Consider the following 25,733-nt stretch of genomic DNA (forward strand, 5'->3'; position numbering starts at 1 on the left):
ACACCACATGGACTGTAGCAGTTCAAGAAGGCAGCTCACCACCACCTTCTCAAGGGCAATTAGGGATGAGCACTAAACGCTGACCTAGGCAGCAATGCCCATATCCCATGAACAAATAAAATAAATTCCCCTGCCTTCTCGCTGTAGCCCTGCACATTCTTCCTTTTCAGATAACAGTCTAATTCCCTTTTGAATGTTTTGATTGATCCTGTCTCCGCCACACTCTTAGACAGTGCATTCTAGACCTTAACCACTCGCTGCATGAGAAAGAGACACTTTTGTTTTTTTTATCAATTATTTTAAATCTGTGCCCTCTCATTCTCCAGCCTTTCACGAGTGGGAACATTTTCTCCCTGTCTATTCTGTCCAGAACCCTCATGATTTTGAATACCTCTATCAGGTCTCCTCTCAGCCTTCTTTTCTCCAAGGAAAGAAAGTCCTCACTTCTTCAATCTGTCTTCATTACTGAAGTTTCTCATCCCTGGACCATTCTCATGAATCTTTTCAGCACTCTCTCCAATGCATTCACATCCTTCTTAAAGTGTGACGACCAGAACTGGACACAATACTCCAGCTGAGGCCGAACTAGTGTCTTATACAAGTTCAACATAACCTCCTTGCTCTTGCACTCTATGCCCCTATTAATAAACCCAGGATACCGAATGCTTTATTAGCTGCTTTCTCAACCTGTCCTGCCACATTCAATGACATTTTAGAGTTGTAACCTTTATTTTATATTGTATCTCCATGCTCTTCATTCCAAAATGAATTACTTCACATTTCTCTGCCTTAAATGTCATCTTCCACTTGTCTATTTCCTTTTGAAGTTCTACACTGTCCTCCTCACAGTTCACAATCCTTCCAAGTTTCATATCATCCGCAAACTTTGAAATTGTGCCCTGTACACCAAGGTCTAGGTTCCCCAACAGACCCCTGGGGAACACTACTCCAAACCTTCCTCAAGTCCAAGAAACATCTATTAACCACTGCATTCTGTTTCCTGTCACTCAGCCACTTCATTTCCATGTTGCTATTCTCCCTTTTATTCCATGAGTTCTAACTTTGCTCACAACTCTCTTGTGTAGCACTGTATCAAATGCCTTTTGGGTGTCCATGTGTACTACATCAGCCACATTACCGTCATCAACCCTCTCTCTTATCTCTTCAAAAAACACCAGCAAGTTAGTTAAACCTTATGAAGTCCTGGCTTTCCTTAATCAATCTGCATTTGTCCATGTGAATGTTAGTTTTGTCCCAGAGTATTGTTTCTAGAAGTTTCCTCACCACTGAAGTTAAACTGACTGGCCTGTATTTGCTGGGCTTATACTTACGCCCTTTTTTGAAAAAGGGTGTGACACGTTTGCAATTCTCCAGTCCTCTGGCACCTTCCCTGAGCCTAAGGAAGACTGAAAAATTATGGCCAGTGCATCTGCAATTTCCACTCTCACTTTCCTCAATATTTCCTCCAGTTCTGGTGACTTACCAAATTTAAATACAGACAGCCTATTCTCCTGATCAATTTTAAACCCTTCTAGTGTCTGAATTACCTCCCATTTCACCATTGCCTGGGTAGCATCTTCTTTCTTCATAAAGTTATGTGCAAAGTATTAATTTAATACCTCTGCTTCGATGTGTAAAACCCCTTTTTGGTCCCTATTCAGCCCTGCTCCTCTTTCTACCAGCCTTTTATTATTTATGTGCCTATAGAAGACTTTGGGATTCCTTTATGTTAGCTGCCAGTCTCTTTTCATGCTCCTTCTTTGCTTCTCTTATTTGCTTCTTTACCTCTGCTCTGAACCTTCTATATTTAACCTTGTTCTCAATTGTATTTGCTATTTGACACCTGTCATAAGCATATATTTTCTTCTTTATCTTAATTTCTCGCTCTTTTGTCATCTAGTGAGTTCTGCATTTGGTTTCCCTACCTGTATCTTTCAAGAGAATATACCTTGACTGTTCCCAAATTATCCTTTACATTAAATATGGGCCAAAATCCTGGAACTCCCTCCCTAACAGCACTGTGGGTGAACCTACAGCACTTGGACTGCAGCGGTTCAAGAAGGTAGCTCACCACCACCTCCTCAAGGGCAATTAGGGATGGGAAATAAATGCATAAATAAATAACCTATTGGACAGCTATAAAAGAGGAAGACAGCCATTGGAAAACTTTTAATGTTTTTCATTGTTTGGTTATTATTGTTCCAGCGCAGTTTGTAAAAGTGAAAGTGAGGCCCAGAAGGAGGGTTTTAAAAAGAAAGGCAAAACTTAATGAGTTAGGAAATCATATACATAAATAAATAAATAAGCTGTCAGTGTGAAATGGAGCAATGTTGCCCATTGCCCACGTCCTCTTACCCTTATCCCCGTGGGCGCTCACCCTCTCTCCCTCACATACGCACGCAGCCACGCGCTCCCTCACACACGCACGCAGACACGTGCTCCCTCACACACGCACGCAGCCACGTGCTCCCTCACACACGCACGCAGCCACGCGCTCCCTCACACACGCACGCAGCCACGCGCTCCCTCACACACGCACGCAGACACGCGCTCCCTCACACACGCACGCAGACACGCGCTCCCTCACACACGCACGCAGACACGCGCTCCCTCACACACGCACGCAGACACGTGCTCCCTCACACACGCACGCAGACACGCGCTCCCTCTCACACGCACGCAGACACGCGCTCCCTCACACACGCATGCAGACACGCTCTCTCTCTCACACGCAGACACACTCTCTCTCTCACACGCAGACACACTCTCTCACACGCAGACACACTCTCTCACACGCAGACACACTCTCTCTCTCACACGCAGACACACTCTCTCTCTCTCACACGCAGACACACTCTCTCTCACACGCAGACACACTCTCTCACACGCAGACACACTCTCTCTCTCTCACACGCAGACACACTCTCTCTCTCTCACGCTGACACACTCTCTCTCTCTCACACGCAGACACACTCTCTCTCTCTCACATGCAGACACACTCTCTCTCTCTCACACGCAGACACACTCTCTCTCTCTCTCACATGCAGACACACTCTCTCTCTCTCACACGCAGACGCACTCTCTCTCTCTCACACGCAGACACACTCTCTCTCTCTCACACGCAGACACACACTCTCTCTCACACGCAGACACACCCTCTCTCTCACACACAGACACACTCTCTCTCTCACACACTCTCCCGCATACTCTCTATCTTCCTTCTCCCTCTCTTACACACACATTCTCTCTTTTACACACACACACACACTCTCTCACTCACATGCTCTCACTCTCTCTTTCACACACTCACATTCTATCTCTCTCTCACACACTCTCTCTCTTACATACTGTCTATCTCCCTTTCTCTCTCACTCTGTCTCTCACACATGCAGACTCTCTGTCTCTCACACACACACACTCACTCCCACACTCTCACAAACTCTCTCCCTCACACATACACACACTCTATCTCTATCTCACACACACTCATTCTCTTTCCCTCACACACATACACTGTCTCTCTCACACACACACACACACTCTCTCCCTCCCTCTCACACATAGTGCAGAATTTTATGTCCTGCGGGCAGGCACATGCCTGACCCGATTGAGAGTAAAATAGTGCACGATGACGTTAGGCAAGCATCTCGACATCATTGTGCACTCACACGATATTTCGTTTGGTGGGCACACGCAGGTGCTGGAGCAGCACCCGCCAATTCAGCGGCCACTTAAGGCCCTTAACAGTCCAATTGAATGTGATTTTTCATTGCCCATGTGATTTCCAGCTCGTTGCACAGACCAAACGGGCAAGCGGGCATCCAACATTTTCACAAACCTCAACCAGGGGCAGGATAAAAAGGGTCAGCAGCATGGGTGAGTAGTGAGGAGTTTTGGATATATTTGCTGCTGGTGGCTTACTGGCACTTGGTAGCTTCATCTCTGTTCGGGGCACCATTCTTAGCATTTCCAGGCTTCATTTCAGAACTCATTGCTGATTGCAAGGCCCTTGGAGGATTCAGACTGTGTGGACCCTTCCAGGTGTCAGACAGCCTTCTTTCCTTCTTGGGGATAGTGCGCTGTAATATCAAGCCCCACTGTTCCCAGAGCCACGACAAACGGCCAAACCACCAATTCTACCTAACTGTTTAATTTAGGTTAACAGAATATGAGCATCAGGTTTGTAAACTTAATAAGTAAATAACTGTTTATTGAACAAACTGTAGTTAACCAGTGGTAAAAGAAAGATATATGAACTGCTAATTTCTAACTCTATAACCTAAACCCTACCCCTTAAGTCCCTTTACACACACATACAAGACACATAAGACACACAAAAACATGGATTTTAAGGGTGGGAAAAAACAGTTCCATAGCATGAATTCCATGGTACAGGGGCAGAATTTTACAAGTCGGCAAGCGGGGGCGGGGCCCGCTCGCCAACTCGTAAAATGACGCGCGGTGACGTCGGGGGGAACTCCTGACATCACCGCGCCCAATTTAAATTTTCAGCAAGGCAGGGGCGCAGCAAAATCAGCTGCTCGCCCACCGACCTGTCAATGGCCAATTGAGGGCATTGACAGGATCAATTAAGGAATTAAAGGACCTGCGCGTCCAACTTTAAGGAAAATTTTAGACATCAAGTTAGAACCTTGGTCAGATTGTATTTCAACTGGGAAGCCATAACCAGTGAAAAACAGAGTTAACTTTTCCACGACCACCTGCAATTGCCCTGAAAGGAATAGCTTCTGGAATTCAGGTTGTCATATCCATGATTGTAAGGATATACTGATGTCCTGCTTTCATTTTCGGTAATGGCCATACACAATCTACTAATACCTGGCTGAATGGTTCTTCAAAAACTGGTATGGGTATTAAAGGTGTTGGTTTGATTACATGTTGAGATTTACCTACTACCTGACATGTATGACACGTTTTACAAAATTGCACTATGTCTTTATAAAGTCTTGGCCAGGTAAAGTGCCTGTTTATCGATGCTTGGGCTTTCCGTATTCCTACATCTCCTGTCATAGGGATGTCATGTGCTACTTGCAATATCTCCCTACGATATTTGGGCAGTACCAGTATCTGATGAACAACCAGCCCTCATTCGCAGGTCTGTGAGGGTGTTTGCACTGCCTCATCGGAACTTCGTTTTTAAGGTAATAGCAACCTGGAACTCCTTCAGCCTCAGCTTCAGTGTGAGCTGACTGTGCTAACTTGTTTAACTCCTGGATTTGCTTTCTGAGCCTCAATTAGTGAAGATGTGCCAAACGCTTCCTTTGAATTATCTTCATCCTTAAAGAAAGTTTCAGCTACTCTAACATCTGTTTGTGGTATTACTTTGACCTCTGGTGATAGACTTTGTTTAGCCCATTGCTCTGGTCACCACACACAATGGAAAAATACCAGGAGCTTGCTCTTGTAACTGCTCCATCTCTTTAGCCTCTCTCGGACTTTCTGTAATTATGGGCGAAGCTATAACCTTCACTCCTGCCAAATCATTCCCCAGGAGAAAATTAACTCCATCCATGGGTAATTTCTTAACCACTCCTACAACCACTGATCTGGACAACAAATCACACTCCAATTGCACTTTGTACAATGGAACAGGGATATACTCTCCACTTATCCCGTTTACCAATACTTAAGCTTTCATTGAACTCCCTGGAGGGAAAGCTAGATCCTTCTCCAGCAAAAGAGTTTGAGTAGCTCCTTTGTCCCTTAATATAGTCATGGGTTTAGCTGCATCATTTGATGAAAAAGGGGTTATCTTTCCTTTAGACTAAAACCCTTTATATCTCTCATCTACCTTATTCACTTCACTGCATTCCCAGCAGTGGTTATCTCCAGTCCATTATTTGTAGTTAAAGGTACAATTTGATCCATGGCATTTTCTTTTCAAGCTCCCTTTTAGGATTCATTCTTATGAATTCCAATAAGTCGCATGGGCTTCCCTTGCAACTTCCAGCATTCTGAACCAATGTGTCCCACTTTATTACAATGGAAACACTTAGGCCTTCAAGATTCACCTCCACCCTCAGTACTTTCTTTCCTGATCTTGGGAGGAGATCTCAAGGTATCCCCAGCTATCCATTCTTTACCCTGGCTACTTGCCTTCCTTTCACTCTCCCACTTTCTATCCTTTAAATTTATGGGGATGATGGAAATAAGGTTTAGTTTTATGGATCAGGTCATAATTGTCAGCCATTACTGCTGCCTGTTTAGCAGTTGCAACCCTTTGGTCTTCAACATGGGTTCTTATTACAGAAGATAGGGAGTTTTAAATTCTTCCAAGAGAATGATCTCTCTGAGAATTTCATAGGTAGTTTCAACTCCTAATGCTCGTATCCACCTGTCAAAACTGTTCTGTTTAAGTCTTTCAAATTCAATGTAAGTTTGCCCAGGCTGTTTCCTTAAATTTCAAAACTTACGTCTGTGTGCTTCAAGGACCAACTCATGCACTCAAAATGGCCTTTTTCACCACATCATAATCCCTAGAAACCTCCTCTGACAGTGAAGCATAAATTTCCTGTGCTCTACCTGTCAAATTACTCTTCATGGGCAATGTCCAGTTTTCCTTTGGCCAGTTCATCTGTTTAGCTATCTTCTCAAATGAAATGAAGAATGCTTCAACATCCTTTTCCTCAAATTTTGGAAGTGCTTATATAAATTCAAACATTTCCCACTGAGTTTTGATCTGGACATAAGTCCTGCCTCACCTACTGGTGTTTCTTTTTTAACTACCAGCATTCTAAGTTGGAATTCTCTGTCTCTCATTTTCTCTTTCTGTTCTTTCTTGTTCAAGTTTCTGTTTCTCATTTTCTAACCTCGCCATTTCTAATTCTCTATGGAGATCAAATTTTCACATTTCCATTTCTTGTTTTCTCTCTCTCGCCTACCTTTCTGCCTGTTCCCTTTGGAATGCCCTTTATCTTTCCTTTTCTGCTGCCTCTAGTTCCAATATTTTTATTTGCAACTAAATTTGAGCCCATTCCAATGAACCACCCCTTGAGAACTCGGTCTATCGGGTATTCCTACCAGTTTTAAATGCTGTGCTATCTCTTAGATTATCTCTGCCTTCCTAGGTTTGGCAGGGAATCCTATTCTTAATTTACTTACCAATTCAATTAACCTGGCTTTTGGGATCCCTTGTAAAATCATCAGGGGCATCTTGCAGGAAAGCTTTAGCAGTTTCCAGTGCGGTCTTATTTTTGAAAGTACAAACCTGTTGTCTCCTTTTAGCTTTCATTACTTACTAAATCTACACCCAAGTTGTCGTTGTCTTTTGTTCCAAAATATCCCAGACCCGAGCCTCCAAACTTTGTCACGACCCACTCAGGATAGTGCGCTGTAAGATCAAACCCCACTGTTCCCTGAGCCGCAACAAATGTGAAAAGTTTGAACAAACCACCAGATTGCTCCAATTTTACCTAACTGTTTAATTTAGGCTAACAGAATGCGAGCACCAGGTTTGTAAACTTAATAAATAAATAACTGTTTATTGAACAAATTGTCGTTAACCAGTGACAAAAGAAAGAAATATGAACTGCTAATTTGTAACTCTATAACCTAAACTCTACCTCTTAAATCCCTATACACACACATACAAGACACATAAGACACACAAAAACATGGATTTTAAGGGTGGGATAAAACAGTTCAATAGCACCAATGCAAGAGCCAGGATTCGATGGGTTGATTTTGATCGATGTCTTCCAAATTCCTTTCAGTTCTTGTTGATGGCACGAGGTGGTCTTCCAGCATTTTCAGTATTTAGTTCACTGGTTGAGCACTCGCCTTTCAATGTCTCTAACAGTGATTTTCCCCTTTGCCAGGGGTTTTCAGAGAGAGAGCAGGTTACAGAGATATGAGGAGAAAAAGCCAGCTAGCTATTATTGTGGAATTACTGGAATCTTGCACACAAGAAAGAGGTTTTAGGTCTTGCGCCTTTCAGGCTAGGAGGTATTCTGCTGCACTGCCCTCATACAAAACCTGGTCACCTGGTCAGGAGCCAATTAAAACATTGTTACCAGGCAGCCCACTTGGTCCAGGACTCCTTTCTGGCACCATCCTGTCTTTCATGGCACACTCTGTTCCAGGACTGCAACATTGTATATATCTCTCATCCTGTTCCAGTGGACATGTCTTTCAAAATGCAGCCATTGTAACCTTAATCCATAGTCTAACTGTGAAATAAAAAGATATGCTCTTTACAACAATCCAACAGAAATAAAAATATATGTTCCTTACAACTATTACTGAGTTAAAGGGCTGTGCTCATGAGCAGATGAGAAAGATCTGGCTGCATTTCAGGGTAAGTAACAAGAAGCGGAGTGGCAATCCCCCCATGACTGCCACTCCAAAGTTACAGCCCCTGAAATGAAAAAACATTTCAGGTTTCATATGATTCTTCTACTGAACTGCTCTGAAGAAGGGTTATATTAGACTCGAAATGTTAACTCTTTCTCCACAGATGCTGTCAGACCGGTTGAGTTTTTCCAGCAATTTCTGTTTCTCTTTCAATGATTCTAACTTTAGTTCAATGAGTGCCTCACATTCCAACTGATAGTTTAAATTTTACAAGTAGTTATCACTAGGGATCAGTGTTGACTGAATGAAAGGACCAGACTAACATTTTTTCAGCACCTTTCACAACCTTAAAAAATCCCAAAGTGTTTTATAACCAATAAAATACTTTGAAAGAGCGGTGGCTGTTGTGATGTTCAAAATGCAGCAGCCAATTTGTGCACAAAGAGGAATGAAATAAATGTTCAGATTGTCTGTTTTGGGTGTTGGTTAAGGAATATACACTAGCCAGGGCACCATTTATACAGTTATTGGATTGTCCATATCTACATGAAAATGCAGATGGGAGCTTTGTTTTAATTTCTCATCCAAAAGTCAGGCTTGAACCCATCTCATTCTAACTTAGAGGTGAGAGTGTAACCACTGAGTTGTGACTGACAGCCATTGGGGAGTCAGGAAGTGAGTTACTCGTCGCAGGATTCCTAGCCTCTGATCTGCTCTTGTAGCCACAGTATTTATATGGCTAGTTCAGTTCAGTTTCTGGACAATGGTAACCCCCAGGATGTTGATAGTGGGGGATTCAGTGATGGTAATGCCATTGAACATCAAGAGGCGATAGCTAGATTATCTGTTGTTGGAGATGGTCATTGCCTGGCACTTGTGTGGCACAAATGTTACTTGCACTTTATCCACAAACCTGGATATTGTACAGATCCTGATGCATTTGGACATGGACTGCTTCAATATTTAAGGAGTTGTGAATGGTGCTGAACATTGTACAATCATCAGTGAACATCCGCACTTCTGACCTTATGATGGAAGGAAGGTCATTGATGAAGCAGCTGAAGATGGTTGGGCTGAGGACACTACCCTGAGGAACTCCTGCAGTGATGTCCTGGAAATGAGATGACTGACCTCCAACAAATACAGCCATCTTCCTTTGTGCTAGGTATGACTCCAACCAGCACAGAGTTTTCCACCAGATTCCCATTGACTCCAGTTTTGCTAGGGCACCCTGATGGCACACTCAGACAAATGCGGCCTTGATGTCAAGGGCAGTCACTCTCACCTCACCTCGGGAGTTCAGTTTTTTTGTCCATGTTTGAACCAAGGCTGTAATGAGGTCAGAAGCTGAGTGGCCCTGGCAGAACCCAAACTGAGCGTCAGTGAGCAGGTTATTGCTAAGCAAGTGCCGCTTGATAGCACTGCTGATGACCCCTTCCATCACTTGTAAATCTGTCTGTGTTTCTAATCGCTGAACAAATGCAATGTCTATTTTCGAGCCTTTATCTCCTCTGCCTTCCACACTCCCAGCTCATTTTCTGGCTTGCACTTCCACCTTTGCTTCTCTCTATGTTTCCCACCATGTTATTGTAAACAGTGGTGGACAATCTGCGATCCGGGGACCACATATGGCCCATCAGGGTGTGGGTGTGGCCCGCAGACATTTCGTTAAGTGTTACCCACGCGCAGGTTTGCCAGGTTCTGTTGGCTTCTGTCCACATAGTTATTAACCGACTGATATTAATAAAGTGATACACACGCAAAGCAAGGACACGTGAAGTGAGGTGTGTGCTGATTGCACACAACACTGACTGTGAGAGCCGTGTGCTCCTCTGTGTCCAGTTAAAGTGTCGTCACTGTTCAATGGGCACGCCCTGCAAATTCTTATTCATGGGGTCATGGTTAGTGCACATGTCCGATTTCAAATTTGCAGCCCACTTAGCTGGAGGGCCACTCATGTGGCCCACTCACTAGCCTAGGTTGCCCATCACTGGTTTGACCCCTCCCCAACAACACTTTCAAACCTCCCCACTAAGATATTGGTCATGACCCAGTTAAGGTACATACAAACATATGAATTAGGAGCAGGAGTAGGCCACTCGGCCCCTCGATACTGCTCCGCCATTCAATAAGATCATGACTGATCAGATTTTAGCTTCAATCCCACATTCCTGCCTAACCCTGATAACCTTTCGTCCCCTGCTTGTCAAGAACCTGCCTTTAAAATATTCAAAGACTCTGCTCCCACCGCCTTTTGAGGAAGAGAGTTCCAAAGCCTCACAACCCTCAGGAAAAATTTCTCCTTATCTGTCTGAAATGGGCGACCCCTTATTTTTAAACAGTGACCCCTAGTTCTAGATTCTCCCACAAGAGGAAAGATTGGGTGGAGTTTTCCCTTTCAGATGCTCAGTGAGGTGGTGGGAGGATTTCTCAGTGCATTCCCTGCTGGGTGGAAATCTCATCCAATTTCATGCTCAGAAACTCATTCATTATGCATCAGCGACTTGCTCTCCGAATCACATGGTGGGGTGGGCACTGATTCGTCCACCCTGCCGTTACCTAATGGGGCCAAAGGTACGGGTGCCAGATTTAAACTCCACCCCAGCACGCACATTGCTCTCAGCAGGCCAACTGTCTGCAGGGAACCTATTGATCTGGTACCACCAAAGGTAAAAGCTGCTCCCAGGTTCAGCAATGACTCCCTTGAGGCCCTCATCTGTGGAGTCCACCAGCACCAGGATGTCCTGTACCCGAGGGATGGCTCCAGGAGGCTCACCAGCCTCACCTCTCCTGCCTGGGAGGCAGTCGCAAGGAGGGTCAGCTCATCAGGCCACTGCCCCAGAAATGCCATCCAGTGCAGGAAGAGGCTGAATGATCTCATCCACTATGCCAGCCTTCAACTGACATCCAATCTCACACTTCATCATGGGCATCATGCACTCAACGGTTTACACTGCTCAGTGATCTCTCATAATATTAGCAGGGGGACATCAGCAGTGACTGGCTCACAGACAATTTAGCATCACCAGCATCACATCTATGAAGCTGCCGTCCTCTGCCCTTACTGGGGAGGGCTCAGCACACACAGCAGTCACCATGCTTCCCAACCTCTCCTCCATCTCTATTCATTACATTCCATTCTATTTATCTACATGCAGGCCAATCTCACTCATAACCGGAGGGTGATGCTGTACTAGATTTCCAGAAGGCATTTGATAAAGTGCCACATCAAAGGTTATTGTGGAAAATAAAAGCTCCTGGTGTAGGGGGTAACATATTGGCATGGATAGAAGGTTGGCTAGCTAACAGGAGGCAGAGAGTTGGCATAAATGGGTCTTTTTCTGGTTGTCAGGATGTGACAAGTGGTGTGCCAAAGAGATCAGTGCTGGGGCCTCAACTTTTTACAAATTATATAAATGACTTAGATGAAGGGACTGATGGGATGGTTGCTAAATTTACTGATGGCACAAAGATAGATAGGAGAGTAAATTGTAAAGAGGATGTAAGGAGGCTACAAAGTGACACAGATAGGTTAAGTGAGTGGGCAAAGATCTGGAAAATAGAGTATAACGTGGGCAAATGTGAAATTGTTCATTTTGGCAGGCAGAATAAAAAGAAGCTTATTATCTAAATGGTGAGAGATTGCAGAGCTCTGAGATGCAGCGGGATCTGGGTGTTCTCGTGCATGAATCACAAAAGGTTATTATGCAGGTACAGCAGGTAATTAGGAAAGCTAATAGGATGTTATTGTTTATTGTGAGAGGAATTGATTACAAAAGTAGGGAGGTTATGCTTCAGTTGTACAGAGCACTTGTGAGACCTCATCTGGAGTATTGTCTACAGTACTGCTCTTCTTATTTAAGGAAAGATGTAAATGCGTTGGAAGCGGTTCAGAGAAGGTTTACTAGACTAATAGCAGGAATGGGCGGGTTGTCTTATGAGGAAAGGCTGGACAGGTTAGGCTTGTATCCACTGGAATTTCGAAGAGTAAGAGGTGACTTAATTAAACTTTTAAGATCCTGAGGGGTCTTGACAGGGTGGATGTGGAGAGGATATTTCCTCTTGTGGGAGAATCTAGAACTAGGGCTCAATGTTTAAAAATAAGGGGTCAGTCATTTAAGACAGAGATGAGGAGAATTTTTTTTTCTCTCAGAGGGTTGTGAATCTTTGGAACTCTCTTCCTCAAAAGATGGTGGAAGCAGAGTCTTTGAATATTTTTGAGGCAGAGCTAGATAGATTCTTGATTAACAAGGGGGTGAAAGGTTATCGGGGGTAGGCAGGAATGTGGGGTTGAGGTTATATTCAGATCAGCCACAATCTTATTGAATGGTGGAGCAGGCTTGAGGGGCTGAGTGGCCTATTCCTGCTGCTAATTTATATGTTCGTATGTATATTCCAGATGGGAGGAGCAGCAGACGTCTGGGAGCTGTCCCAGTTTGAGGATCTGCCGCTGGGCTAGCAGGTGGAGAGAAAGATCGTCCCTGTGGGGATTGGCCTCTGCCAGCTAGTCAGTACGGATGAGCCCTCCACGATTGAATACACCGTGATAATGACAGTTAGTGACAAGTAATGTTGTATTCTGCCTTCTTATAATCTAAATCTATCTTCTGTCTCTTACAGCACCAGCAAGCCCAGACTGAGCTCCTGACCGACCATAGCCCCAAGCCCCCTCAGAGGAGGATGCATCAGATGAAGACCCTTCACTGTATTCACCTGTACCCTCCACCAGCACAGAGACACACACCCTGGTGGGCCATGGTTCTAGATTAGGCTTTGGGTCACATTCTGGGTAACACCTCACTGACACGTCTGCACAGCAGTCAGTGGCAGCCCAGGTCTCTGGCACTCAGTGGCCTGTTGGAGATCAGCACCCGGTGAGCCCGAGTCAGATGACCAGCATCAGCAAGTGGCCATCTCGAACATGCTGGAGATGCAACGACAGGTACAGGAAAATCAGGTCGAGTTGCGAGAAGCAGGCAACAGGCTAGAGCGAAGGATGGAGTCCACCCGCTTTCTGTCTGATGTCTGGCGTGTGAGCACCTTGGGGTCTCTGTGGGAAGGGTGGCGCCCACCTTGGAGACCTTGATCCAGAAGATCCTGCCAGATTTGCGCTCCGACCTGCACTCCATTGCTGTAGGCATTGGTAGCATTTATTAGTGGCTAGGCGAGAGGAGGGCAGGACACCTTAACTTCCCTCCAGGAACCCCTTCTCAGGGAGTCAGGCAGGGGTCCTTGGGCACTCATATGGAAGAGGACCAACAACTGGAGACCCTGGGGCCATCCAGCCAAGTGACTCCAAGAGAGTCCAGCCGATTCCAATCCACTTTGCCTGTGACCCCATCACCTCCAGGCTGAGCAGGGTTCACCTGCCCTACAGCAGGAGACCCAAAGCAGCCCGTGGCCCACTTAGTCTCGGCCCTCTAGAGGATGCCCACCAAAGTCATCAAAGACAACAGGGCATAGCAGTCATCGAGTTGCCTCCACCTCTGCTGTGGATATCAGGGATGCACCAAGATGTCACGTAGGGATAGAAAAATTACGAAAATTTAACGTCACTTCGGAATCAGGAATGTTCAACTGTTGTGTGTATCCGGCACCTTTCCGAGTACATTTGCTGTTCATGAGAATGGTCTCGTCATTTGAAAGCGTTGTCCATGTGCATTAATGTACCCTCTTATTGCGAGGGTGAGCCATTCTCTCACTGTCATCACCTCCCTTTGTGAGCCTCACATTCATGTGATGTGTAGCTGACTCATGATAGTCACTCTACCCTTGTGTTATGTCAGGGAGATGTGTCAAGCTCTTTACTGGAAGTGTTTGCACAATGTGTTAGTAACCTTTACTCATTACAAGACAACATGGAGTTAGGCGTGCACACCAGCCTTGGATGTTTAACTGTAATTGTTCCTCAAAATGAGAAGACTGTCTTCATTGATAATGCCAAACCACAAGGCCTGCAGCCATGATTGTCTCTTCAACCATGCGCGCATCTCAGTGTTGGCTAAACGTTTCTCATCAAGGTGGCAACGAGTGCATCAAGTCCTTTGGTGCAATGTTTATGCTGATGTGACAACTTTCACTTCCCAGAGCGCACAGATACAGGGTTTGTCGCTGACCATTCCAAAGATTAGGGCCTAGTGAATCATGAGGGTTGAAGGTACAAGTCTGAATGCTGAACTTGCTCTGGATGTTACTGGTTTTAAAGCCCTTTCAATGCACTGGCCTGGCACCAAGGGACAGGGGGATTGTGGCCGTGTCCTGTTGCCAGCACCTTACTCCTCCCGGAATCTTGTGCCTATCAGTGTGACACGGGCACATCTTCCACGTTGTGCTTCATCGATGGCATCATCACGTGGAAGCTGACCCTCATCTCCCTCTTCAGGTTCCTGTTCTTCATTGTCTGAGGTGCTCTCAGCCTCCTCCATGTCTCCCTCTGACAGGGGGTCCCCCCCTTTGATGTGCCAGGTTGTGAAGGGCGCAAAAGACCATGATTATGGGTGACACCCTCTGGAGACCACTGCAGAGCCCCACCTGAGCGGTCCAGACATCAGAAGCACATCTTCAGGAGGCCAGTGGTCTCCTTGACGATGGATTGTGTGGAGCTATGCGCTGCATTGCATCTCTCCTCGAGGCACTCTGAGGGCAACGTACAGGTGTCATGAGCCATTGTTTCAGCTGGTACCCCTTATCCTCAAGCAGCCAGATGCAACAGATTAATGGATACTGGGCAAATATAGTAGACCTCCCACTCTTGAACAGAAAGTCACTGTCATGCCCCAGAGCTGTGTCTGTGCTACTAGCTTGTCACTGTTACAGCCTTATAGCTGAGGTGCAAACTCACAGATCTAGGTCACCAAGATGCCATTCTCATATCGCTCTGTGTTACTGCTCAAATGGAGCATTGTGGAGCCAATGTGACTCCTGTAATCTCAAGCACACCAAAATGCAGTGGCTTCAATTGCACTTTCTCAAGGAAGTCTTCCTCTTTTCTCTCACTCTGACTCTATTTCAATCTCCAGCACAGATTCTTTTCCAGTTTTGATTTGAAACTGCGTAATAACTTTGGGATGTTGCATTTTCTTTTGAGACCAGCCTTGACCTTCTCCCTGTCAGTGTTTAGATCCCTCCAATCTTCCAGGAACCTCAGGATGTGCCAGGTAGACCTTCCTCTGGCTATCCTCCAGCCTCCCCCAGTAACTCTGGATCCCATTGTCATCATTGTCATTGTGGTGGAGATTCCAGCCCTCCCCATCTCAACCTATCGTTGTTGATGTCCCAATGCCCCATGTGAACCTTAGCCTTCCTCATCATGAGGGTATGTGCACAGTCACATACAGAGGAGAACCCTCCGCCTCTTCCAGAAGAGCTTTGAATACTCCCCCTTTATTACATTTTCTCCATTCCCACACTGCAGATACCTCTCCCAACCATGACTATCCCATCTGCAGCCTAGTACTGAGCCAGATAACCTGACTGTAAGATAATGAACACACCCTGCACACCAAGCTGTACATTATTTCAATTAAGCACACAAGCCTTGTGGGACTACAATGTGTGTGCCTTGCATAGCCCTGTAGAATGGCTCACAAAGCCTCAGGACTGTCTTAATCTCTCACCCTGACTATGGGGTCCAGAACTCCCCAGGACTGCCTTTAATCTTTCACTCCGGCCTCTTGGCCCCACATCAGAGACTATGACTGTCTTTCAATGAGCTCTCCTGTTCCTTAATAACTGATCTCCTTCCCCACCCACTCCATCAGTCTCTATGCAATCATTTCCACTCCCTGACCTCCATGAGTCACTGTGCAACCCATCCCTCTTGTGCCACACGAACACAGCACCCCCTGCATTCCGGAGTCTGCATCCATCCCCTCCCATTCATACAGTTCGATTCCCATCCATCCCCTTGTGTCTGCATCCTGGTCTTCCATGTCGGGCTCCAGCTTCCCCATAGTCTCCCCTCTGCCTGCCACTGTCTCCCCCCGCCATCCAGCCCCACCATATCCCATTGTCCTCCATGTTTCTGTCATCCTTTCTCCCCCCCCAATCTTGCCTGGTCACAGTGCTGATCTCTGACTCAGAACGCAGCCCTGCCTGAGACCCGCAGCACACACTGAGCTCTGTCCTCCTGGAGTATGGAGGAGCCTACCATAAGCAGACCAGGGCTGCACCCCACCAGTGTGGGGTCACACTAACATCGCTGAGAAACCAGAGCTGCGCTGTTGCAGGTAGGCTTTGAGTTTACACTCACCTCAAAGTTACGAGTGAAGTGAGGGCAGACAGCTGCTCGCCACTTCTATCTGGTTGTGATTTAAGCACGTCTAATTTCCCACTGGCGTGGGCACGTAAATTGGAGGGGGAATGTGATTTTGGTGAGTACACATGACATGGTAATACAGGCAAATGGAATTCCCAGCATTAGCAGGAAACCGGACCTGCCGTGAAAGTGGAGAGGGGAAAATTCCAAATTCATTTCCCGCTGGCAGGATTCTGACTTCTGGCCTCTGTCCCAAATTTTCCACTCCCACCCGCCACGAAACCCACTGCTGGCAGGAGCGGAAAATTCCACCCACCTTTTTCACATCCACTTGTTAAGATCCCTCAGGATCATACATGTTTCAATCAAGCTGCCTCTCACTCTTCTAAACTCCCTTCTAAACAAACTTTCCTCATTAGACAACTGACTCAATCAGGTATTAAACTTTCTCTGAACTGCTTCCAATGCATTTACATCCTTCCTTAAATAATGAGACCAAAATTGTACACAATACTCCAAATATGGACTCATCAATGCCCTGCACAACTGTAGCATAACCTCCCTACTTTTGTATTCAATTCCCCTTGCAATAAATGATAACATTTTATTAACTTTCCTAATTACTTGCTGTACTTGCAAACTAACCTTTTACGCTTTATGCATTAGGACAACCAGATCCCTCTGAATCTCAGAGCTCTGCAATCTCTCACCATTTAGATAATAAGCATTTTTATTCTTCCTACCAAAATGGACAATTTCACATTTGCCCACATTATACTCCATTTCCCAGATCTTTGCCCACTCATTAACCTATCTATGTCACTTTGTAGCTTCCTTATGTCCTCTTCACAACTTACTTTCCTCACTATCTTTCTGTCATCAGCAAATTTCGCAACCATACCCTTGGTCCCTTCATCCAAGTCATTTACATAAATTATAAACAGTTGAGACTCCAGCGCTGATCCCTGTGTCACACCATTTGTTATATTTTGCCAATCAGAAAATGACCCATTTATGCCTATTCTGCTTCCTGTTAGCTAGCTAATCCTCTATCCTTGCCAATGTTACCTCCTATAGTGAAGACTGATGCAAAATACCTGTTCAATTCGTCTGCCATCTCCTTATTTTCCATTATTAATTTCCCCAGACTCACTTTCTATAGGATCAATGCTCACTTTGTTAACTCTTTTTTAAAAAGTCTATACAAAATCTTCCTATCTGTCTCTAAATTTCTAGCTTTCTATCATACTCTAATTTTTCCTCCTACTTAATATTTTAGTCATTCAATGCTGTGTTTTATATTCTGTCCAACCTTCTGACCTGCCACCCATCTTTAAACAATTATACACTTTTTCTTTAACTTCGATACTATCTTTAACTTTTTTAGTTAACCGCAGATGGCGGGTCCTCCCCTTGAAATTTTTCTTTCTCCTTGGAATGTATCTATTCTGTGTATTCTGAAATATCCCTTTAAATATCTGTCATTGCACCTCTATTGACCTATCCCTTAACCTCATTTACCAGTTCATTTGAGCTAGCTCTGCTTTCATGCCCTCATAATTGCACTTATTTAAGTTTAAAATACTCATCTTAGACGAGTCTTGTCTCCCTCAAACTGAATGTAAAATTGAATCATATTATTCTAGGGGTGTCACCTAGGGGTGCCTTCAATAGGAGGTTATCAATTAATCCTTTCTTATTGGACAATATCAGGTCTAGTATAGCCTGTTCTCTGGTTGGCTCCAGAACATGCTCTTCTGAGAAACTATCCCAAAAACATTCTATGAATTCAGCTGCAACACAACAGGGCAGGTTCCCGATCAGGGGCGCGTCGCCATTTCACGTGGGTGGGCCAATTAAGGCCAGCCCAGCCCAGCGTGACGTCTGCCAGGAAGCACCATGCACTCCCTGTGCAGGCGGGGGTTGTGGGGGGGATTCCCTAGGCCGGGAGTGCACTCTTTCACAAAGTGCTTCCTCAGGGAGATCGGCTCAGGTTTGAAAGATTGAATAAAGATCAGAGAAAAAATTACTGACATGTCCCATCATGCGCCACTGTCACATGAGCTGGGACATGTCAATTTCTTTCATTAAGACATTTCAGACAAATTTTAAATCCTTCATGAAACCTCATCCCGCCCGTGGGTGAGGTTTCATGTTTTTCCTGAAGCCCGCCTGGGCTCCTGGCCTGCCCGCCAACCTTAAGGTTGGATGAGCAGGTCCATTGATTGATTCAGTTACTTTATTAATGGCCTGAAGTAGCCGTTGACAGGTCAGTGGGCACACAGCCGACTTGGCTCCATGCCCACCCTCCTGAAAAAGTAAATGATGCTGGGTGAACGTCGGGATGCCCGCCCGCATCATTTTACGCTTCGGTGAGTGGGCCCCACCCCCGCTCACCGACCGGAAGGTGCAGCCCCAGGAATCTAAAGGCCTCTCTCCTGCAGCATCTCTTGAGCTGCACATTCATCAGTTCTATCTTGCCTTTTCTGAACTCACTAGCCCATGGTACCAGGAGTAATCTGGAGATTGCTACCTTTGAGGTCCTGCTTATTAATTTCTTTCCAAGCTCCCTGAAATCTGACTGCAGGACCTCATTCCTCTAACTGTGTTGTTGATATCAATATGGACCATGACTGCTGACTGTTCACCCTCCCCCCTTAGGGTGCTCTGCAGCCACTCAGTGACATCCTTAACATGAGGGAGGCACCATCCCATCCTGGATTCACACCTGCAGGTACAGAAATGCCTGTCTGTTTCCCTAAATATAGAATCCTCTATTTCTATTGCTTTTTTGTAATCCCTCCTCTGCCACCCCTGTACAGCTGAGCCATCCGTGGTGCTGTGAACTTGGATTTGGTTGCCCTCCCCATCACTCTCGCCAGTATTCCCTCCCCATCACTCTCGCCAGTATTCCCTCCCCATCACTCTCGCCAGTATTCCCTCCCCATCACTCTCGCCAGTATTCCCTCCCCATCACTCTCGCCAGTATTCCCTCCCCATCACTCTCGCCAGTATTCCCTCCCCATCACTCTCGCCAGTATTCCCTCCCCATCACTCTCGCCAGTATTCCCTCCCCATCACTCTCGCCAGTATTCCCTCCCCATCACTCTCGCCAGTATTCCCTCCCCATCACTCTCGCCAGTATTCCCTCCCCATCACTCTCGCCAGTATTCCCTCCCCATCACTCTCGCCAGTATTCCCTCCCCATCACTCTCGCCAGTATTCCCTCCCCATCACTCTCGCCAGTATTCCCTCCCCATCACTCTCGCCAGTATTCCCTCCCCATCACTCTCGCCAGTATTCCCTCCCCATCACTCTCGCCAGTATTCCCTCCCCATCACTCTCGCCAGTATTCCCTCCCCATCACTCTCGCCAGTATTCCCTCCCCATCACTCTCGCCAGTATTCCCTCCCCATCACTCTCGCCAGTATTCCCTCCCCATCACTCTCGCCAGTATTCACTCCCCATCACTCTCGCCAGTATTCCCTCCCCATCACTCTCGCCAGTATTCCCTCCCCATCACTCTCGCCAGTATTCCCTCCCCATCACTCTCGCCAGTATTCGCTCCCCATCACTCTCGCCAGTATTCGCTCCCCATCACTCTCGCCAGTATTCATAACTGTATACAGATTGGAGAGTGAGATGCACTCAGGGGACTCCTGCACTGCCTGCCTGTTCCTGTTTGCCTGTCTGCCAGTCACAGGTTCCTGCTCTGCCTGCAAACCCTGAAACTGTGTGACGGCCAGCTCCAGATATGTGCTTCCCATGGGGGAGATGGTGATGTAGTGGTAATGTCACTGGGCTAGTAATCTAGGGAACCAGGCTAATGTCTCAGATTTGTAGCAGCTGGTGGAATTTGAATTCTATTAATAAATCTGGAATACAGAGATATTGTCAGTAATGGTGACTTTGAAACTATCATCGATTGCCATAAAGTCCCATCTGGTTCACTAATGTCCTTTACGGAAAGAAATCTGCCATCCTTTCCTTTACTGGTCTGGCCTACATGTGACTCCAGATCCAAAGCAATGTGGTTGACTCTAAACTGCCCTCTGAAATAACAGGCCATTGATTCAAGGGCAATTAGGGACGGGCAACATATGTTGGCCTTACAAGCGATGCCCATATCCAATGGAAAAGTGAAGAATAAAAAAGCTCTGGTCCTCTCAGATGCAACACCAGCTACTGCTCAAGCTCTGAAACCTGGAGCCTAAGCTCTTTCTGCTGACGCCACTTCCTGTAAATGTGGACGCCCGGGACATTTAAATCTTCTTGGAATCCACACATGGGACAGGGCTTTGTCTGGACTGAGGTGCCTGCCATATCTCTATTAGGTTACTCTTGAAACTTACCAGATAAAAAAGTGCAAGACTTAAAACTTATTTTTTAAACTCAGCTCAATTATTCTAGTTCTTTATCTTGAATCTTAACCTCAATAATTACCCTCAATACTGATCCTCGATCCCTTGGGTTTTGTTGCTCCTTCCTCTGTGCAATGATTCTAACCCCACTCGATAAATTTCTACCTGTCTTTGAGTGGGTCTCAGCTCATGCTCCTTCTGTTCTTGGGCTCCTCTGACCACACACCTTATACCTCATTCAGCTCTCACTCCTTCTGGTACCCGACGTCGTTTCTCATGGATCTCCCGCGTCGTTTCTCATGGATCTCCCGCGTCGTTTCTCATGGATCTCCCGCGTCGTTTCTCATGGATCTCCCGCGTCGTTTCTCATGGATCTCCCGCGTCGTTTCTCATGGATCTCCCGCGTCGTTTCTCATGGATCTCCCGCGTCGTTTCTCATGGATCTCCCGCGTCGTTTCTCATGGATCTCCCGCGTCGTTTCTCATGGATCTCCCGCGTCGTTTCTCATGGATCTCCCGCGTCGTTTCTCATGGATCTCCCGCGTCGTTTCTCATGGATCTCCCGCGTCGTTTCTCATGGATCTCCCGCGTCGTTTCTCATGGATCTCCCGCGTCGTTTCTCATGGATCTCCCGCGTCGTTTCTCATGGATCTCCCGCGTCGTTTCTCATGGATATCCCATGACATTGCTCATGGGTATATCAGCTTCCAATATCCAGTGACGCAGGAGCAGCACTTAAATCTGACTTGAGATCTGACCAGGAGGTGTGAGGAGATCTGACCAGTTGTATAACAGTTCACTGAGGAAGTATATTGTGTATTGTTGGTTTAATATCAGTCTGGGCCGTGGTCACTGAGATCAGGAAAATAAACATTTCAGAAAAATATTTCAACTAATTTGAACTCCACATCAACAACAATGTACATTCATTTAGCACCTTTCACATGATCAAACCTCCCAAGATGCTTCACAGGAGCACATTAGACAGAATCTGACACTGGGCCGCAGAAGATGTTTTCAAACAGGTAGGAATGGGAGGTAGAGAGGCAGAGGGGTTTAGGGAGGAAATCCCCAATTGTGAACTAAGACAGCTGGAGGCACGACTGTCAATAGTGGAGAGGAGGAAACTGGGGATGTGTAAGAGCCAGATTTGGCGAGGGGCAGAGTTCCTGGTGGGTCGTAGGCCTGGAGGAGATTATAGACACAGTGAGGGGTGAGGACAAAGAGGGATTTGAACACAATGATGAGAGTTTTAAAGTTGTGGTGTTGGTGAGCGAGGAGTTGATGTAACTCAGAGAGCACAGGTGGCGGGGGGTGGAGGGGTGGGGGTGGGGTGGAAATGGGACCTGGTGAGAAGTTAGAATATGAGCAGCAGAGCTTAAGTTTACAAAGGGTTAGGTTGTAATTTCTTTGTTTTCCTAAAACATATTCCGTAAAATCCAGTTAGTGATTTGAATGTTGGGTGAAAGTTAGAGAATTGCAAACATTTACGCCATTGTTCAAAAAAGGCTGTAAAGATCCACCCTGCAATTACACACCAGTCAGTTTAACTTTGGGGAAACTTCTGGAAACAACTATCCGGGATAGAATTAATAGTCACATGGAAAAATGTGGATTCATTCGGAAGAGTTAGCATGGATTTGTTAAAGGAACATTGTGTCCAACTTGCTAGAGTTTTTTGTAGAGGTATCAGAGATAGTTGATGAGGGCAAGGCCATTGATGTGGTGCATATGGACTTCCAAAAGGCGTTCGATACAGTGCCACACAACAGATTTGAGGAAAGTTTTAAGTCATGGAATAAAAGCAACAGTAGCAATGTGGATACAAAATTGGCTGAGGGACAGGAAACAGAGGGTAATGGTTAATGGGTATTTTTCAGGCTGTAAGAAGGTTTGTAGCGGAGTTCCTCAGGGGTTGGTATTGGGACCCTTGCTTTTCCTGATATATATTAATGACCTAGATCTTAGTGAGCAGGGGACAATTTCAAAGTTTGCGGACAACACAGAACTTGGGAGAATTATAAACTGTGAGGAGGACAGTGTAGAACTTCAAAAGGACATTGACACATTGATGGAGTGGGCAGATAGGTGGCAGATGAAGCTCAGTGCAGAGAAGTGTGAGGTGATACACTTTGGTAAAAAGAACATGGAGAGACAATATAAAATAAAGGATACTATTCTAAAGGGTGTGCAGGAGCAAAGAGACCTGGGTGTATATGTACAAAAGTCATTAAAGGTGGCAGGACAAGTAGAGAGAGCTGTTTCTAAAGCATACAGTATTCTCGGCTTCATTAATAGGGGCATAGAGTACAAGAGCAGGGAGGTTATGATGAAGTTATATAGGACACTGTTTAGACCTCAGCTGGAGTATCATGTACAGTTCTGGGCGTCACACTTTAGGAAGGGTGTGAACACATTGGAGTGAGTGCAGAAGAGGTTTACGAGAATGGTTCCAGAGATGAGACACTTCAGTTATGAGGAAAGATTGGAGAAGGTTAAGAGGAGACTTGATATAAGTTTTCAAAATCATGAGGGGTCTGGACAGAGTAGATGGGGAGAAACTGTTTCCGCTTGTAAACGGATCGAGAACCCGGGTGCACAGTTTTAAAGTATTTTGAAAAACAAGCAAATGTGAGGTGAGAAAAAACTTTCACACAGCGAGTAGTTAGGGTCTGGAATGCACTGCCTGGAAGTTTGGCGGAGACAGGTTCAATTGAGGCATTCAAGAGGGTACTGGATGATTATCTAAATAGAAACAATGTGCAGGGTTACAGGGAAAAGACAGGAGATTAGCACTAAGTTAAAATGCTCAGAGAGCCGGAGCAGACTTGATGGGCTGAATGGCCTCCTTCTAACAATTCTGTTGGATGTGCTCATCAGTTCTCACAGATTCCATCTTCACTTTGTTACATTGACAGGATCAGTTAATGGATTCCAAATAATAGACAAGATTATCTGTTGTCCAGTCTTAAAGGAAGTGAGCAGTGATATCTCACCATTAATTCAATTACAACAACTGGAGATAAACATCCCTTATATAAAAAATTAGTCTAGTTGATATAAAAACATTTCTGAATAATTTCAGCTGACATGAGACTTGCTGTAAGGAGTTAATAGACTGGCCACATGAGGGAGCTAAATGTACATTTATACCCAGGATTAGTGTCGACTGAGGGTTTATTCAGCTGCCTCAACACATTCAAACACATTCTCCCAGTTAGCTCACCCTTTAAACTAATGTTGTCCTCTGCAAAATTATAGCAAAGAGACAGAAATTCTGCTATTTCAGTATTGACAGCTCAAAGCACCAATTTCAACAAAGGTTTACCTCAATTATGGAATTGTCCAGAGGAAACACAAATAAAACCAGAAAATGTTGGACATACTCAGCAAGTTTGACAGTGTCTGTGGAGAAAGAAACAGAGCTAACGTTTCAGGTTGATGACCTTTCATCAGAGCTTATAAAAGTTAGAGATGTGACAGGATTTAAGCAAGTGAAAGGAGGGAAGGTGGGAAAAAGAAGAAAAGGGAAGGGAAGAGTGGAGGACAGGAGAGATTAAACAACAAAAGGGCTGGTGGTTTATTTCAGATTTCCAACAGCTGCAGTATTTTGCTTCTGTCTTAAAGGCAAATTAAATCCAGTATGGACAAGTGGAAACTAGCTCATCTCGGCAATAGATCAGTGAGAAAACCATACAATGAAGAAGGCTGAATCAGGAGAGGGAACTTTAGAGAGTGAAAGTATCTTTTCTACCCTGCTCAATTTTGAGATCGACATTGTGTGGAGAAACAATTTAAATAAAACCAATTAGAATGTTCTTTTGTAGTGTGCACCATCTACAAGATGCACTGCAGCAACCCACCAAGGCTCCTTAGACAGCACCTTGCAAACCCACGACCGCTACCATCTAGAAGGACAAGGGCAGCAGATAGATGGGAACACCACTACCTGGAAGTTCCCCTCCGATCCACACACCATCCTGACTTGGAAATATATCGCCGTTCCTTGGGTCAAAATCCTGGAACTCCCTCCCTAACAGCACTGTGGGTGTACCTACACCACGTGGGCTGCAGCGGTTCAAGAAGGCAGCTCACCACCACCTTCTCAAGGCAACTAGGGTTGGGCAATAAATACTGGCCTGGTCAGCGACACCCACATCCTGTGAATGAATAAAAAAGAGTCAGGACAGCGACACATGATTGTAGAGAAATTGGTGGAGTAATTCCCCAGGTTGGAGAAGTTCTCATTAGTGTCCCACTGAATACTCACAGGAGATCAGTGCAACTACCCCCACCCCAAACCTTCAGGAAAACAGCATAGATTTGGGGCAGAGTTTTAACTGCCAAGCGGAGGTGGGTTTGGTGTGAGCAGTGGGGTGGTGGGTGTGGGTGGTTAAAGGTCTCTTGTGTGGCGTCCATTCAGGACCCCAACATGATCCCACCCACCTCCAAGTTTAATTCGGGCGGGTTTGCTGGTAAATTGGGAGCCCCATGGAGTTGTCAGTAAGTAATTAAAATATGCAAAGAGGCAATTAACTGAGGATTTCACCCAGCATTCTGGCTTTAACAGCCAGCACGTGGGTTTCTGAGCGAGCTGAAACTTGCCAGGTTTAACCAGGTGACAGCAAAGTAGGGAATACTTGTTCTGTGAAAGTGACAGGCTGGGAAATCCTCAGAGTGAAACTGAGTAGCTGCAGCCCTGCCTAAGTGCAAGGCTGCTGCTCACAGCACGTCCTCCGAGAGAGTGGTCTCACTGATTGACAGGTGATTCCCAACTTTTGTGAACCTCACTCACCTTCAGTT

Source organism: Cetorhinus maximus, chromosome 12 (genome assembly GCF_964194155.1).
Source record: "Cetorhinus maximus chromosome 12, sCetMax3.hap1.1, whole genome shotgun sequence".
In the NCBI taxonomy this organism is placed as follows: domain Eukaryota; kingdom Metazoa; phylum Chordata; class Chondrichthyes; order Lamniformes; family Cetorhinidae; genus Cetorhinus; species Cetorhinus maximus.